This window comes from Mus musculus, chromosome 6 (genome assembly GCF_000001635.26).
Source record: "Mus musculus strain C57BL/6J chromosome 6, GRCm38.p6 C57BL/6J".
NCBI classification, from domain to species: domain Eukaryota; kingdom Metazoa; phylum Chordata; class Mammalia; order Rodentia; family Muridae; genus Mus; species Mus musculus.
The window spans coordinates 82,707,114-82,720,768 of NC_000072.6; the positions used below are offsets into that span (position 1 = coordinate 82,707,114).

Sequence of the window (13,655 nt, forward strand, 5' to 3'; positions counted from 1 at the left end):
GGACCAGATGGCCACCACCCTCTTTACAGGCCTGGGGACTCACAAGCCAGCTCTGGCTGTCCCATACCTCAGACTGTGCTTTCCCAAACCCGGAGCAGTGCCCCAGGGCTTCCCTACAGCCCAACACCTATCTGAGCAGCCGTGCCCTGTGGCAGAGCGGACCCAAAAAGCATAGGACTCTTAATCCCAGGGTCAGGGGTTTGCCCCACGGTGCTGATGGAAAGAGACAGTAGCTGTGCTCCATCTGTGTTTCGGTAGCCCGCTAGCCAGTGCAAGAGGGGATCTAGCTTTTTGGCCCACAGAGACCTTGGTCTAGGGTTGGCAGTCAAAAGAAGCAGAGAGCTCGAGGCAGTGGCCATCTGCCATGCAGCTCTGTTAGCTGTGTAGTAGGCAAAGCTCCCACCGTCCTTCAAGGTCTCCAGGGCTTCTAGCCTTAGCGCAACTGGGGACTACACTCGTTTTCACGGTCCCACAGGTGACAGTATCTGAAAAGACAACCAACATCTCTGGCTTCCACATTCATTCATATGTACAGGTACCTACATACACATGCACGCTCGCTCACACACACACACACACACACACACACACACACACACACACCAGTAAATACCTCCTTGATGTGTTCTTCCCTCTCCCTGTCAGCTCCACAGCTCTCCTCAGAAGGGTTCTTTATCCAGACACTCTCTCTCCTCCCGAACCGTCTCAAGCACACTTTGATTTTATGCTCTCCATTCTGCCACAATTGCTCTCCACCTTCTCTTTGCATCACTACACTTAGGACCAAAACAAAGGCCAAGGACACACACACACCCAGAGGTGACCTATAGGCTTTGTTCTCTCCTGAGTTTCTTGCCTGATAGCTGCTGTGCCTACTTTGTGGTGTTCCCACCAACTCTCACACACTTCTTTTCTGCCTGCCCTCTCTGAACATCAAGCCGTCAATCCAGCATGTGCCTGTGTGCCTGGCCTCAGCCCATCATTCTGTTCTCTGTCACTGACAGCCTTAGCTGTGAGGATGGTGTTGGGAACCACGGGCCCACACTCCTGATGGCACCAGAATTGCCTTTCTGACCGCCAGTGAGAGGAGGTGAGGAATTTGCTGAGAAAGTGTGAGAGTTGCCCAAGAATGTGATTTTGTGTGAACTTGTCCTGGGCCAGCATGGACCTTACCAAGTGCCTTGTGCGGGTCCTTGAGCACCACACCCAGTGGGCCTTAACCTCATTTCCCTTGCTACTCCCAGAATGGCCATGAGGGCATCAAGGCTGTACCAATGTTTCAAATGCTAAAGAGACCACAGACAGCCTCTCTCCTCTGTCTTCCAGAGACCCCACTTCTCGGGGTTCTTCTCTGGACTACCTAAAACATTTCTGGTCCAGGTGACCAGTGATCTAACCCACACGCATGTCAAAGGCACCAGCTCTCAGCATGAGAACATCTGACCCTACAGCACTTGACATGGGAGCCACATTGTCCCGTGTGCCAGTGTAACCTCAGAGTGCCACTCTCTCTCCTCTCACTTCCTGGGGACACTCTCCCCTTTCTGCCTCTCACTTCCTGGAGACACTCTCCCCTTTCTTCCTCTCACTTCCTGGAGACACTCTCCCCTCTCTTCCTCTCACTTCCTGGAGACACTGTCCCCTCTCTTCCTCTCACTTCATGGGGACACTCTCCCCTCTCTTCCTCTCACTTCATGGGGACACTCTCCCCTTTCTGCTTCTCACTTCCTGGAGACACTGTCCCCTTCCTTCCTCTCACTTCCTGGAGACACTGTCCCCTCTCTTCCTCTTACTTCCTAGAGACACTGTCCCCTCTCTTCCTCTCACTTCCTAGAGACACTGTCCCCTCTCTTCCTCTCACTTCCTGGAGACACTGTCCCCTCCCTTCCTCTCACTTCCTGGAGACACTGTCCCCTCTCTTCCTCTCACTTCTTGGAGACACTCTCCCCTTCCTTCCTCTCACTTCCTGGAGACACTGTCCCCTTTCTTCCTCTCACTTCCTGGAGACACTGTCCCCTCTCTTCCTCTCACTTCCTGGAGACACTGTCCCCTCTCTTCCTCTCACTTCTTGGAGACACTCTCCCCTTCCTTCCTCTCACTTCCTGGAGACACTGTCCCCTTTCTTCCTCTCACTTCCTGGAGACACTGTCCCCTCTCTTCCTCTCACTTCCTAGAGACACTGTCCCCTCTCTTCCTCTCACTTCCTGGAGACACTCTCCCCTCTCTTCCTCTCACTTCCTGGAGACACTGTCCCCTCTCTTCCTCTCACTTCCTGGAGACACTGTCCCCTTTCTTCCTCTTACTTCCTGGAGACACTCTCCCCTCTCTTCCTCTCACTTCCTGGAGACACTGTCCCCTTTCTTCCTCTCACTTCCTGGAGACACTGTCCCCTCTCTTCCTCTCACTTCCTGGGGACACTCTCCCCTTTCTGCCTCTTCTTCCTCCCTTTTTCAGTTTTGAGGACCTTCACAGTTTAGTCTGTAATGTATAAAGTTCTCATTTCACACATATGTCAATTTTACATTTTCATACATGTAAATAGCATGTTTTGATCATGCTCACCCCATTATCCTCCTTCTTCTTATAACGGTCCTCGTTCTACTTTCATATCTGTTTTTAGACCCAGTGAGTTTCCTTAGGGTTGCTCACAGGACCATGGGCACCTAACCTACATCGCTGACAAAAATGCTTTTCCCTCTCACAGCAACAAGCTACCTGGAGGTCCCCAGGAAGGACCCCCTACCTCCCCGTGTGACACAGAGAAGTCCCATCTTGGTTGTCTGGGTTTTTGAGACAGAGTCTCAACCCAGGCTGCCCTCAAACTCACTGCATAGACAAGGATGATCATGTTGGCTTGCATGCTAAATGCCTCCCATAGTCTCCAATGTCTGAGGACTTGCTCCCCTACGGACAGCATTGTTTGGATGAGTTTAGGAAGTGCGGCCTTGATGGAGGAAGGATGGTGGGCTTTGAGTGTAAAGATCCTTGCCTACTTCTGGGCTGCTCTCTCTCTCTGCGTCTCTTGCTTGTAATTCAAGATCTGCACCCCACACCTCTGCTCCAGGGGCTGTGCCTGCTGCCTTGGGTGGAGCCTCCCTGCCATGATGGGCTCTCATCCCTCAGGAACTGTAAACCCTCATAAACTTTTCTCATGAAGTGTCCCCTAGCCTTGGATTTAGCTGAATGTGTCCCGTGGCTCCCTGGAGCCAAGCCCATCCTCCTCTAAGTCATCTGCAAGATGGTCTTTGGACTCTTGGTGGGGGTGTAGCTTCTTGTCGGGGGGAACTGTGTATGCTTGTCTCTGTCGAATGCAGGGTTCTTTCTGCTCCCCGCCTGAGCCCATCACCTCAGTAAGACTGCCAAACATCATGGTGGTGACCAGCAAACTGCATTCCCCTCCTCTCACTCATTGGCAGGGGTACCACAGTCAAGATAAATGTCTGATGTCAGCTGTTTCTCTCCCTTCTGCACAGTATGCATAGCAAAAGCAAAATAAATGTTTATTCTTTCCCTCTAAACCACTAGCCTATTTTCTGAATAATGAGCCCTACCCCTGTAATTCTGCAACAGAGGCTAATTACAAGATTAATTTTAATGTCATCAGAAACTCTTGGGATTCAACACATATGGTGATGACGTGGTCTCCTGTAATTTATCTTCATCCAGGACCAGATCCTGGCATCTTTAGCAGGCCAGGGACAGGGATTGAGGAGCTGCAGGCACCATAACCGTCTTTGATTGCTTCCTTGGCTGTGTGGGTGGGATACCAAGCAGACCATCTTCAGGTTCCTGCTTGAGTTCTCGTCCTGACTTTCTTCAGTGGTGACTGCAACCTGTACACTGCGATCAATCTTTCCACCTCAATGTGTCCAAGTGTGTTATCACACTAACAGATAGGAAGCCAGAATACCAGCTATTCCATAGTTTGCTTTGTGTCGTCTCCATCACTCCAGGATGCCCAGCAGAAGTGCGTCCACTTCATTGATACCCAGCAGAAGTGCATCCATTTTATTCACCAGAAGTCCTGAAGAGTTTCTCAGCCAAGATTTGCTGAACCAATGGGTGCTTTGGAGCAAAGACAGAGTAAGGATCAAGTAGAGAAGATAGGTGCTGGGTTTCCAACCCTGTAACAAACACTCATCTCACAGGTGATCAAGCCTATAGCACATAAACATGAACTGAAGATCTCCGAGGGAGAGAAAACTCACACCAAAGTTTAAAAAATTGTACAAAGCTGACTGACTGACTGACTGACTGACTGGATGAATGAATGAATAGAAAAAAAAAACCCTCTATGTTTTCAAACATAGTTGGAATGTCGCAGGTCTAGAGCTGAATTATCTTGGGATACATTTAATAAGCACGCATTGACCATTCTGTATCTGATCCTTGTGACCAGATAAGAGCCTTTGGAATAATGTAATAAGCTACTAACTTCTACCAACCCCAAACACTAAGAATGCCATCAGACAGCATCTGTAACCCATGCCAGAGAGCATCCCACTTTTCTAAAGCCCGCTGTTATGATTTGAATGTGAAATATACACACAACACACACACACACACACACATGTGTTTTAGCATTTGGCTTCCATCTGCTAGTGCATGTCTGTGGGGTCATCTCTGCTGTTAACTGATATAGGAGGGCCCAGTTCACTGTGGGCAGCACCATTCCCTAAGCACACAGTGCTGGACTGTATAAGAAAGCTAGCTGAGCCAGAGCCCATGAGCAAGCTGGCAAGCAGTGTTTCCCCACAGCTTCTGCCTTGAGTTCCTGCTTGAGCTCCTCCCCTGACCCCCCCGAAGCTGCTTCTGGTCAGGCTTTTGATCATAGCAACAGCAACAAAGTAACTAATACACTAGCCTACCTGGTATTTCTACCAATGTATTAGAAAACCACCTTGATGTATGACTTTCTTTACTCTAAACTATTAAAACTTCATGAAATACTTCCTCGTGGGAAAACATCATCTGGGGAAACCTGAATCTGTGTTCCTAGGCCATGGTCACTCTTATTTGGCTCAAGAATAAACCATCTCTTATTCCCTGTGACTTGAGAGCTGAGTCTTTACTCAACAAGCCTTTGGGGGCTTTATAGAGCCACACCACAGCAGGACTGGGCTTCTGAGGTGCTTTGTGGCGTTCCCAGGGAAGGCTGAGGGGAGGAGAGGTGTGTGATGAGATCAGGGAAGAAAATACAATAGACTGTGATGTGGCTCCTCGGGCAGAGCACGTGCCTAGTTGCACCAAACCCTGGGTTCAATCGCCAGCACCACATAACACAGACACAGTTATACATGCTTGTAATCCTGGAACTCCAGAGGTAGGGGCAGGAGGATCAGGAGTTCAAGATTAACCTCGGCTATGCTGTAAGTTTAAGGCCACTCTGGGGCTACGTGAGACACTGGATGAGGAAAAGAAATCTACATTTCAGTCTGAGGATTCCTATGCTGTAAGAAAGGAGAGAACTTTGGGTCTCCTGAGGATGCTAAGCAGGGCCAGGCACTGGCCCCAGTGGTCTGAAGCCTGAGCTCAGCTGTGGAACAGGCCTTCTGCCCAAATATGGGCAACTTCCAGGACAGCCAGGGGCCCAGAGACCTCTTATTAAGCTTCAAAGGGTGGTTTGGATCTCTGGTTCCACTCACCTGGCAAGGCATCACAGACATTGTTCCAGACTGTGCTAGTGATCGATCACCTCCTAGTCCCCCACAAAGCCTGTTTCATCCGATCTACAGTCAAGTCAGGAGGCTGCCCTGGATCCTATGCCCTGGAACGGCTCTTCCCGAGAGCCAGAGAGAGACATGAGAAAACAAATGCTCAGAAGCCTGGGCAGCTGCTAAGATGCCTAGCCCAGCCAGCCTGACCTCTTCTCCCACAGCAGGGCTTAGGCAGAGACAGACATGACTGCTTTCCGGTGAGCCTACCAGACAGCTTGCTTTCCAGTCAGATGGACAACTTACCTGGAGAAGTCTGGCCATCTCTTTAGGCTATGAGCTCCTTCTAAGGGTAGACTGGAACTCTGTGTGTGTTCGCATGTGGTCACATGTGAACATGCAGGTGTACGTGGGGCTCAGAGACGGATATCAAGTATCCTCCTCAACAGATCTACATCTTGGGGTTTTTTAGACAAGGCTGTCCATTGAACTGGAGTTCACTAGCTGAGCTTGTTTGGCCTTTATTATTCCCACATCTCCAGTGCTGGGATGTTGGTTTGGATGATCCAGCCTTTAGAATGGGTGATGGGGATTTGAACTTGGGTCCTCATGCTTTTGTGCCTGTCTCCTCTACCAACTGTGCCCAGCCACTAGATTAGGACTTTAGAGGGTAAAGAAGTGCAAAGAGAAACGGGACGGGCAGCCAGGAAAGAGGTTGAAGTGAATGATGGCATTCACTCACAGCAGCCGGCCCCTGTTGCTGGGATGAAACCTCACTGCGCTCAGCTATCTTCCTGAACCAAGAACAACTCCATCCTAGGAGATGGAGTCATGGGAGGAGGGACTTGGGAAAGAAAAGGGGGATCAAAAGAGGAGAGACTCCAGGGACCCTGTGCATACCAGCCTGGAGTCCACCAGACAGCTTTGGAGACCCCCACTTTCCCCAACAGGATGTTTCTGCTCTTCGCTTTCTGCCACATTAAATGCCTGTTTTTACCTCGGTGAGTCTTGTATAACTCTGGGAACAATGCCCACACCTGAGCAGGTGGCACACAGCACTGGCAGTCCTATTATGTAATATGACAGAAGAGCCATCAGGTGTAGTCTAGACACACCCACCAATGCACTGGTTCCTGCCCCTCCCTCTAGAACAACGGTTCTTAGGTTCTCAGCTTGTAGATCACAACCCCTTTGGGGGTCAAATGACTCTTTCACAATGGTCGCCTAAAAGCATTGGAAAGCATAGATATTTACATTACAATACATAACATTAGCAAAATTGCAGTTATGAAGTAGCAGTGAAAACAAGGAACTGTATTAAAGGGTCACAACTTTAGGAAGACTGAGAACCACTCCTCTAGAAGGATGTCAGCCATCTTAGCAACTTATATTTCTCCTCCCCGCCCACCCCATTGCCTTCCTACTTTCAGTTTTTCTTTTCTCCATTTTCCCTCTTTTTCCTTCCTCTTCCCTTCAAATATTACATAACCTTAGGAAACACACATGGCTTTAAACGAATATATTTGTTTTAAGAATCAAAAAAAAAAAAAAAAAGGAAGGATCTAGTAATAGCTAAGACTAGGACAGCCTTCTCTGTTTTCTCAGCAACATGGGTTGCAGTGTCCACCAGAGGCCACTGGAGGGAGCCTCTGAGTCAGAGCTACTGAAGGGCACCGAGAAGGGAATTTATTTGCCTTATGCAGTGTTGAGGGCTGCCTGCAGGGCACCATCTCTCCAAATCTCTAGGCTAACAATTGGGTGAGTACCAACTCCTGATGAGCCAGAGAGGATGGGGCACAAAAGCTGGCAAGCGTGGGGAGCTCTCTAACATCTGGCCTTGGGAAGTGGTGGGGGCCATAATAGGTTCTGGACTAGAGTTCCATCCTCAAGTGCCATGTCATTTGGCAGTGGGGGGGGGGGGCTACCTGCTCCACCGTGAAGAATCTGTTGGACTTACCTTCCCCGTGGTGAAGAAGGCCTCAAAACTCGATTTAACCAGATCTCTTCATTGTCACGTTCCTTGCAGCCAATTGTTTATGCAGGAGTTTCATAGTCACCTCATGTGTAATATATACAAACTGAATAAAGCATGCGCCCTTTCTCAATACTTTCCTTCTAGGGCCTTTGGTTAAATGCTCTACAGACAACATTGGAGCTTAGAAATATGTAGACCACTGCCAAGAAAGGAGTCGTCTGGTCCTGCCAGAAGTAGGACTCAGCACAGTAGAACACCTGGTGCTGGCCTCCTAGGGCAACTCCGCAGTCTCAGGCCAAAGACATTTCAAGCACCACTGAGCAGTGGGGAAACTGAACCATTCAGAGGCCCCAAGTGCTTGCCTTCGTAAGTCCCCCGGGTTAGCAGGAAGTACAGGTGGTTCTGGCATTTTCCAGTGCTTATTAAGACAGAAAACATTTAATAAAACACAATAGATGTTTGTCCCTCAGAGAACCCAAAGTCCAGAAGCCACTGGGGATTCAAATTTTCTATTTATTTCGACACTATGATTGGTGTGTTTCTTGCCTGCTTTCCCTGGAAATGGGTTCTCAGCCTGGAGAGCAGAGTGTGAAGAGAGAGTTGTGGCTATTGCTCCACAAGGCAGGGAGAGGCATGTCAGCTCCTGAGCACACAATGGAGAAAGTCTCACTCCCATCTGCTTGGACAGCACCACCAACTGCACCTGGAGCCAGCTCTGTGAGCAGTCCCGGCCTGCCGGCACACCGCTGGCCCACATCCCAGAATTCCCCGATTTTCAGGTAAGTATTCCAGCAGCAGATGGAGTTTACAACTAGCAGAAGGGTGGATGTTCAAGCTAGGCCTCTCAAATCCCCTTGTTCTTACAGTGCAGGGTAGCAGGCTTGGAAAGGCTGATGTCGCACTTTGGAAATGGTTAATGGTCTGTGTCGGAAGCTTGCCCCCCAAAGAAATGGCGCAGAAAAATGGAGGAGCTTTAAGAGAGGGGATTAGGTCATTGGAGAAGCACCAGCAGAAGGGATTAGCTTCCCTCATATCTAGCAGACTGGCAGAAAAGAGCAAATGCAGCTTCTCCCCGCCCCCTTACTTCCTCTTTCTCCATCTTACCCTTTGTACAAGCTCCTACTATATGATGACATCACTGTGCCATGACCCAGCAGAGCCCCTTGGCAGGTGTGGTCACTCAGTCTAGCTGTCAGGACTGTGTGCTGAATAAACCTTTTCTCTATATAAGGTGTCTTGACTCTGGTATTAATCACAAGGGCAGAAATGAACTAAGCCAGCTGTAGACTGAGCTTTTTCTAAACTTTTATTTAGAAACTTTGTTTAGAGTTCTAAAATGCTTCAACCTCCCTTCTAGCCCACAGACCAAAGGTAGGGGGAAAAGAAGGTTTATAGGAAAAGGGAGTTGTGGACCTGTTTAGAAATAGTTCCTTGGAACGGTTTCACTCTTCACTCTCAGAACACCAGCAGTCTACTCCAATAGCAAACACCAAACATGAATTAGCAGCAGCAGTCTGATCCAGCAGAAACCACAAAGTTCTGCCAGATTGGCATGAGTCAGCAAAAATGGCAAGAATCAGCCAGAATATCACGAGAAGTTCCCTGGCATGTCTCTCTCTCTACACAGTGAAGACCAGCAAAGAAACAGTAAAGAAGAAAGTCTGGCAAAATGTCGCAAGGCATAGCAATGTAAGAATGCTGTTCGTTGTCTGTGGGGTTGTATTTATAGTCTTTCCAAACATCACACACCCTCTCACATGTCTCCTTCAGCAAAACATCTTCTCACGAGTCTGCTTGAGCAAAACATTCTCTCACAAGACAACTTCCAGAAAAATACCACATGACACAACTGAGTTTCCAAAGAACCCAAAACTTTCGACTTCAGTCAGCCATCAGAGTGCTCTGCAATGGTGCATGTTAGCCCTGGTCCAGATCATTCCTTTCAAATTTTCTGAGATAATTCTCAAAAGCATTTGCAGACATAGGTAAGTAAAGACTATGTCTATCGGGGCCAGGGAGATGACTCAGTGGGTAGAGCGCTCGATGTACAAACATGAGGACCTGAGTTCAAATCCCCAATACCCATAAAAGTCAGGCTCTGTGGCAGGTATCTGTAACCTCAGTGTTGGGGAGTGGAGACAGGAGGATTCCAGGAGCTGGTCAGCCAGTTTTGCTAACCCAGTGAACTTCAGGTTCACAGGGAAATCCATCTCAAAACAAAGAAAGATATCCCAACATCAACCCAGGGCCCACATAAGTGCCTGCACAAACACCCTTGCATTTGCATACACCATGTGCACACATGTGATGGGCACACTCACATGCAGCAAAACACTACTGCCACCAAAAATAATGCAATAAGTTTTTATCTTATTATATTTTATTTCCTTGTATTTTGTTATTATCTCTCAGTAGTCTGTTTTTTCCTAATGATAGAGAGAAGAAAAGCAGATCAGGATGGGAGGGGAGGTGGGGAGGAATTGGGAGTAGCAGGAGGAGAAATGGCAATCAGGATACGTTATCTGAGGAAGTAATCTATTTCAGTAAAAGGAAAAAAAAATACAATAAATTATCTGGAATTCCAGTGTTAAGAAACTCAGAAATAATTTGTTAACAGTCCAGAGTACGGCCACTGCCCCGGGGCTTGTCCTTCCCTCTTTCTCTAACACTGTGCCCATGGTGGTCTTCAAGTACACACAGTAGGACTACACAATAGGGATTGGAAGGGGCTCAGCAGTTAAGAGCACTGGCTGCAATTCCCACAGACCTGGGTCTGCTTTCCAGCACCACCTTGGGCAGTTCACAATTGCTCAGGGGATCAAATGGTCTTTTGGACAAGTACCCACACAGATGTGGCATACACACACACACACACACACACACACACACACACACATCTTCTTTTAAGGTTTGCAATGCATTCCATGTACCAAGCTACAAAAGAGTACCTGATCAGTTCCTGGAGATCAATGTGGATCATTTCCTTGGAACAAATGCCAAAAAGTGAGACATGCATAGCAAACTAGTTAATAGGACATCTGTCAGAAACAAAGTGGGAGAATATTAAATTTAAGAAAGGAAGACAAAGAAGGAGGAGGGAACACCAAGTTATAAATTGTTGTGTGTTTAGAACAACCACAAAATGGCTGCCTATCCCACAAGATGGGCGTGAATGCGAATCACTGAAACAGAGCGACAGAGGGCCAGAGGCTGTAACTTTCCGTGTGAGTTCCAGAAAGTGAGACAGGTGCAAGGAAGCAAAGTAACAAAACACCAGGAAGGAAAAAATAAAAGTAATAAACTAGCCAGCTGGTGACGGCATAGCACTCAGGAGGCAGAGGCAGGGGGATCTCTGATTTCCAGGACAACCAGGGCTACACAGAAAAACTCTGAGTAATAATAATAATAATTAATAATAATAGTAACTTATTTTTAAAGACTGACATGGAGAAAGAAAAGGAAAACAGACAAATGACAATCAAAAACAGGTTTTATGAAAAGATTAATGAGATACTATTCTGGCAGGATTGGCCAAGAAGAGAGGACAGAAAGGAGTCGGGGCTAGTACACCACAAAATGGGAGAAAGAGCTACAGACAGACAGATGAAGGGTAATGTCACTAAAACACCCTTCCTCAGGGAAAGACATCATTCGAGTGTCACCCAAAATCTGATCAGACTCCAGACCTGAGTACCGACTTATGGAAAGCAGGAGGCAGAAGAGCAGAAAATGTCACTAGAGATGTCACCCAGGGCAACTCCAGGCAAGTAATCCAGTTTCCTCAGAGGAAGAGACAGCTGGAGGGGACCAGAGGGCATGAGAGATGAGAAAGCCCCAGAAAGCCCCTCTGGCCACTGACCCAGTCAAGGAGGAAGCCCCTCTGGGCACTGACCCAGTCAAGGAGGAAGCCCCACTGGGTGCTGATCCAGTCAAGGAGGAAGCCCCACTGGGTGCTGACCCAGTCAAGAAGGAAGCCCCACTGGGTGCTGACCCAGACAAGGAAGCCCCACTGGGTGCTGACCCAGTCAAGAAGGAAGCCCCACTGGGTGCTGACCCAGTCAAGGCTTTTCAAGGAGACTTCATTTTGAAGTGAGCAGATGCTTAAACACCTTGGGGGCTCTGGACCTTGAGCAGCAGTTCTCAGTAGGAGATAACTACATGGCAGACAGGGTCTGCTCTGACAGTGTAGTATGAATCAGGTGAGGTTTCCCAACCAATGCAAGGACGATTCATAAGAGGCAAGGTTATAGGCCGCCATAGAGAGTAAAGAGGAAGGGCATGCATTACTGCAGTAAGTACAGACAAGTCACCCTTCCTCAGGGAAAGACATCATTCGAGTGTCACCCAAAATCTGATCAGACTCCAGACCTGAGTACCGACTTATGGAAAGCAGGAGGCAGAAGAGCAGAAAATGTCACTAGAGATGTCACCCAGGGCAACTCCAGGCAAGTAATCCAGTTTCCTCAGAGGAAGAGACAGCTGGAGGGGACCAGAGGGCATGAGAGATGAGAAAGCCCCAGAAAGCCCCTCTGGCCACTGACCCAGTCAAGGAGGAAGCCCCTCTGGGCACTGACCCAGTCAAGGAGGAAGCCCCACTGGGTGCTGATCCAGTCAAGGAGGAAGCCCCACTGGGTGCTGACCCAGTCAAGAAGGAAGCCCCACTGGGTGCTGACCCAGACAAGGAAGCCCCACTGGGTGCTGACCCAGTCAAGAAGGAAGCCCCACTGGGTGCTGACCCAGTCAAGGCTTTTCAAGGAGACTTCATTTTGAAGTGAGCAGATGCTTAAACACCTTGGGGGCTCTGGACCTTGAGCAGCAGTTCTCAGTAGGAGATAACTACATGGCAGACAGGGTCTGCTCTGACAGTGTAGTATGAATCAGGTGAGGTTTCCCAACCAATGCAAGGACGATTCATAAGAGGCAAGGTTATAGGCCGCCATAGAGAGTAAAGAGGAAGGGCATGCATTACTGCAGTAAGTACAGACAAGTCATTTATCAAAATCTAGCAGCTCGGGAGAGACTTTGGCTAAATATTCAACAACACTAAATGCTGTAGACTCAATGTGTGCCTCTTCCCAGCCCTGTTCCAAATTCGTACATTGAAACCTAACTCCCAGTGTGATGGAGTTAGGAGGTGGACCTTTAGAAGGTGGTTAGTTAGTTCAGTCCTCGATGGGACTGAGAGACCAGAGTTCCTTTCCCCACATAAGGACAAAGAGATGATGTTGGGTGTGAATCTGGGAGGGAGCCTACACCAGTGGGTTCTAATCAGATCTAAACAGCAGCTTGACCTTGGTTTTCTCACTAGAACGGTAAAAAAGAAAGTGGGTGTTCAAGCATCCTGTACAATGGTTCGGGGACATTCACCAGCCTCTCCTGGCCTTTAGGGACACTCACATACATACATACATACATACATACATACATACATACATACATACATACATGCATACATAAAATAAAAATGGCCACACAGACACACATGTATTTTAAAATGGTAAAATATAAATCTAAAAAAGAAATTCCAATTGTTTTTAGGAAGGAGTCAAGGCAGCGCAGCCTACCTTCAAACTCACAATACTTCTGTTTCAACTTCCAGAATGCTGGAATTAAACACCCAAGCCACCACGCCTGGCTTAGCTGATAGTCGCCTCATAAAGGGAAGGGAGGCATATTCCCTTCAAGATTAGGAATGAGACAAAATGTGTTATTACCACTTCCACCTGACCTGGCACTGAAGACCCCAGTAAATGTGGTAAGCTAAGTAGGAAAAGGTAGGGGCTTTGTTTGTTTGTCTGTCTGTTTTTTGTTTCGTTTCTTTGTTTGACTTGAACCAGGGTCTTACTAAGTAAGTAGCCTAGGGCATCCAGGAACTCAATTTGTAGACAAAACTGGCTTCAAACTCATGGAGATCTGCCTGCCCCTGCCCTTGCCCTTGCCCCTGCCCCTGCCCCTGCCCCTGCCCCTGCCCCTGCCCCTGCCTCCCCAGTGCAGAGTCTAAAGGCATGCACCACCACCACCCGACA

At 48.3% G+C, this 13,655-nt stretch overlaps 2 long non-coding RNA genes across 2 annotated transcripts; one reads left to right on the forward strand and one right to left on the reverse strand.

The window, feature by feature from the left end:
* Positions 1-3,667: 3,667 nt before the first annotated feature.
* Positions 3,668-7,817, reverse strand: Gm32534. Its single transcript, XR_377781.3, has 3 exons — positions 7,612-7,817; positions 5,646-5,778; positions 3,668-4,065 (listed from the first exon to the last, which is right to left on the reverse strand). It is a non-coding gene; the product is annotated as a predicted gene, 32534 (long non-coding RNA).
* A 275-nt stretch (positions 7,818-8,092) lies between these two features.
* Positions 8,093-8,856, forward strand: Gm32480. The gene is made up of 2 exons (XR_003956455.1): positions 8,093-8,408; positions 8,496-8,856. It is a non-coding gene; the product is annotated as a predicted gene, 32480 (long non-coding RNA).
* The last annotated feature ends 4,799 nt before the right edge of the window (positions 8,857-13,655 follow it).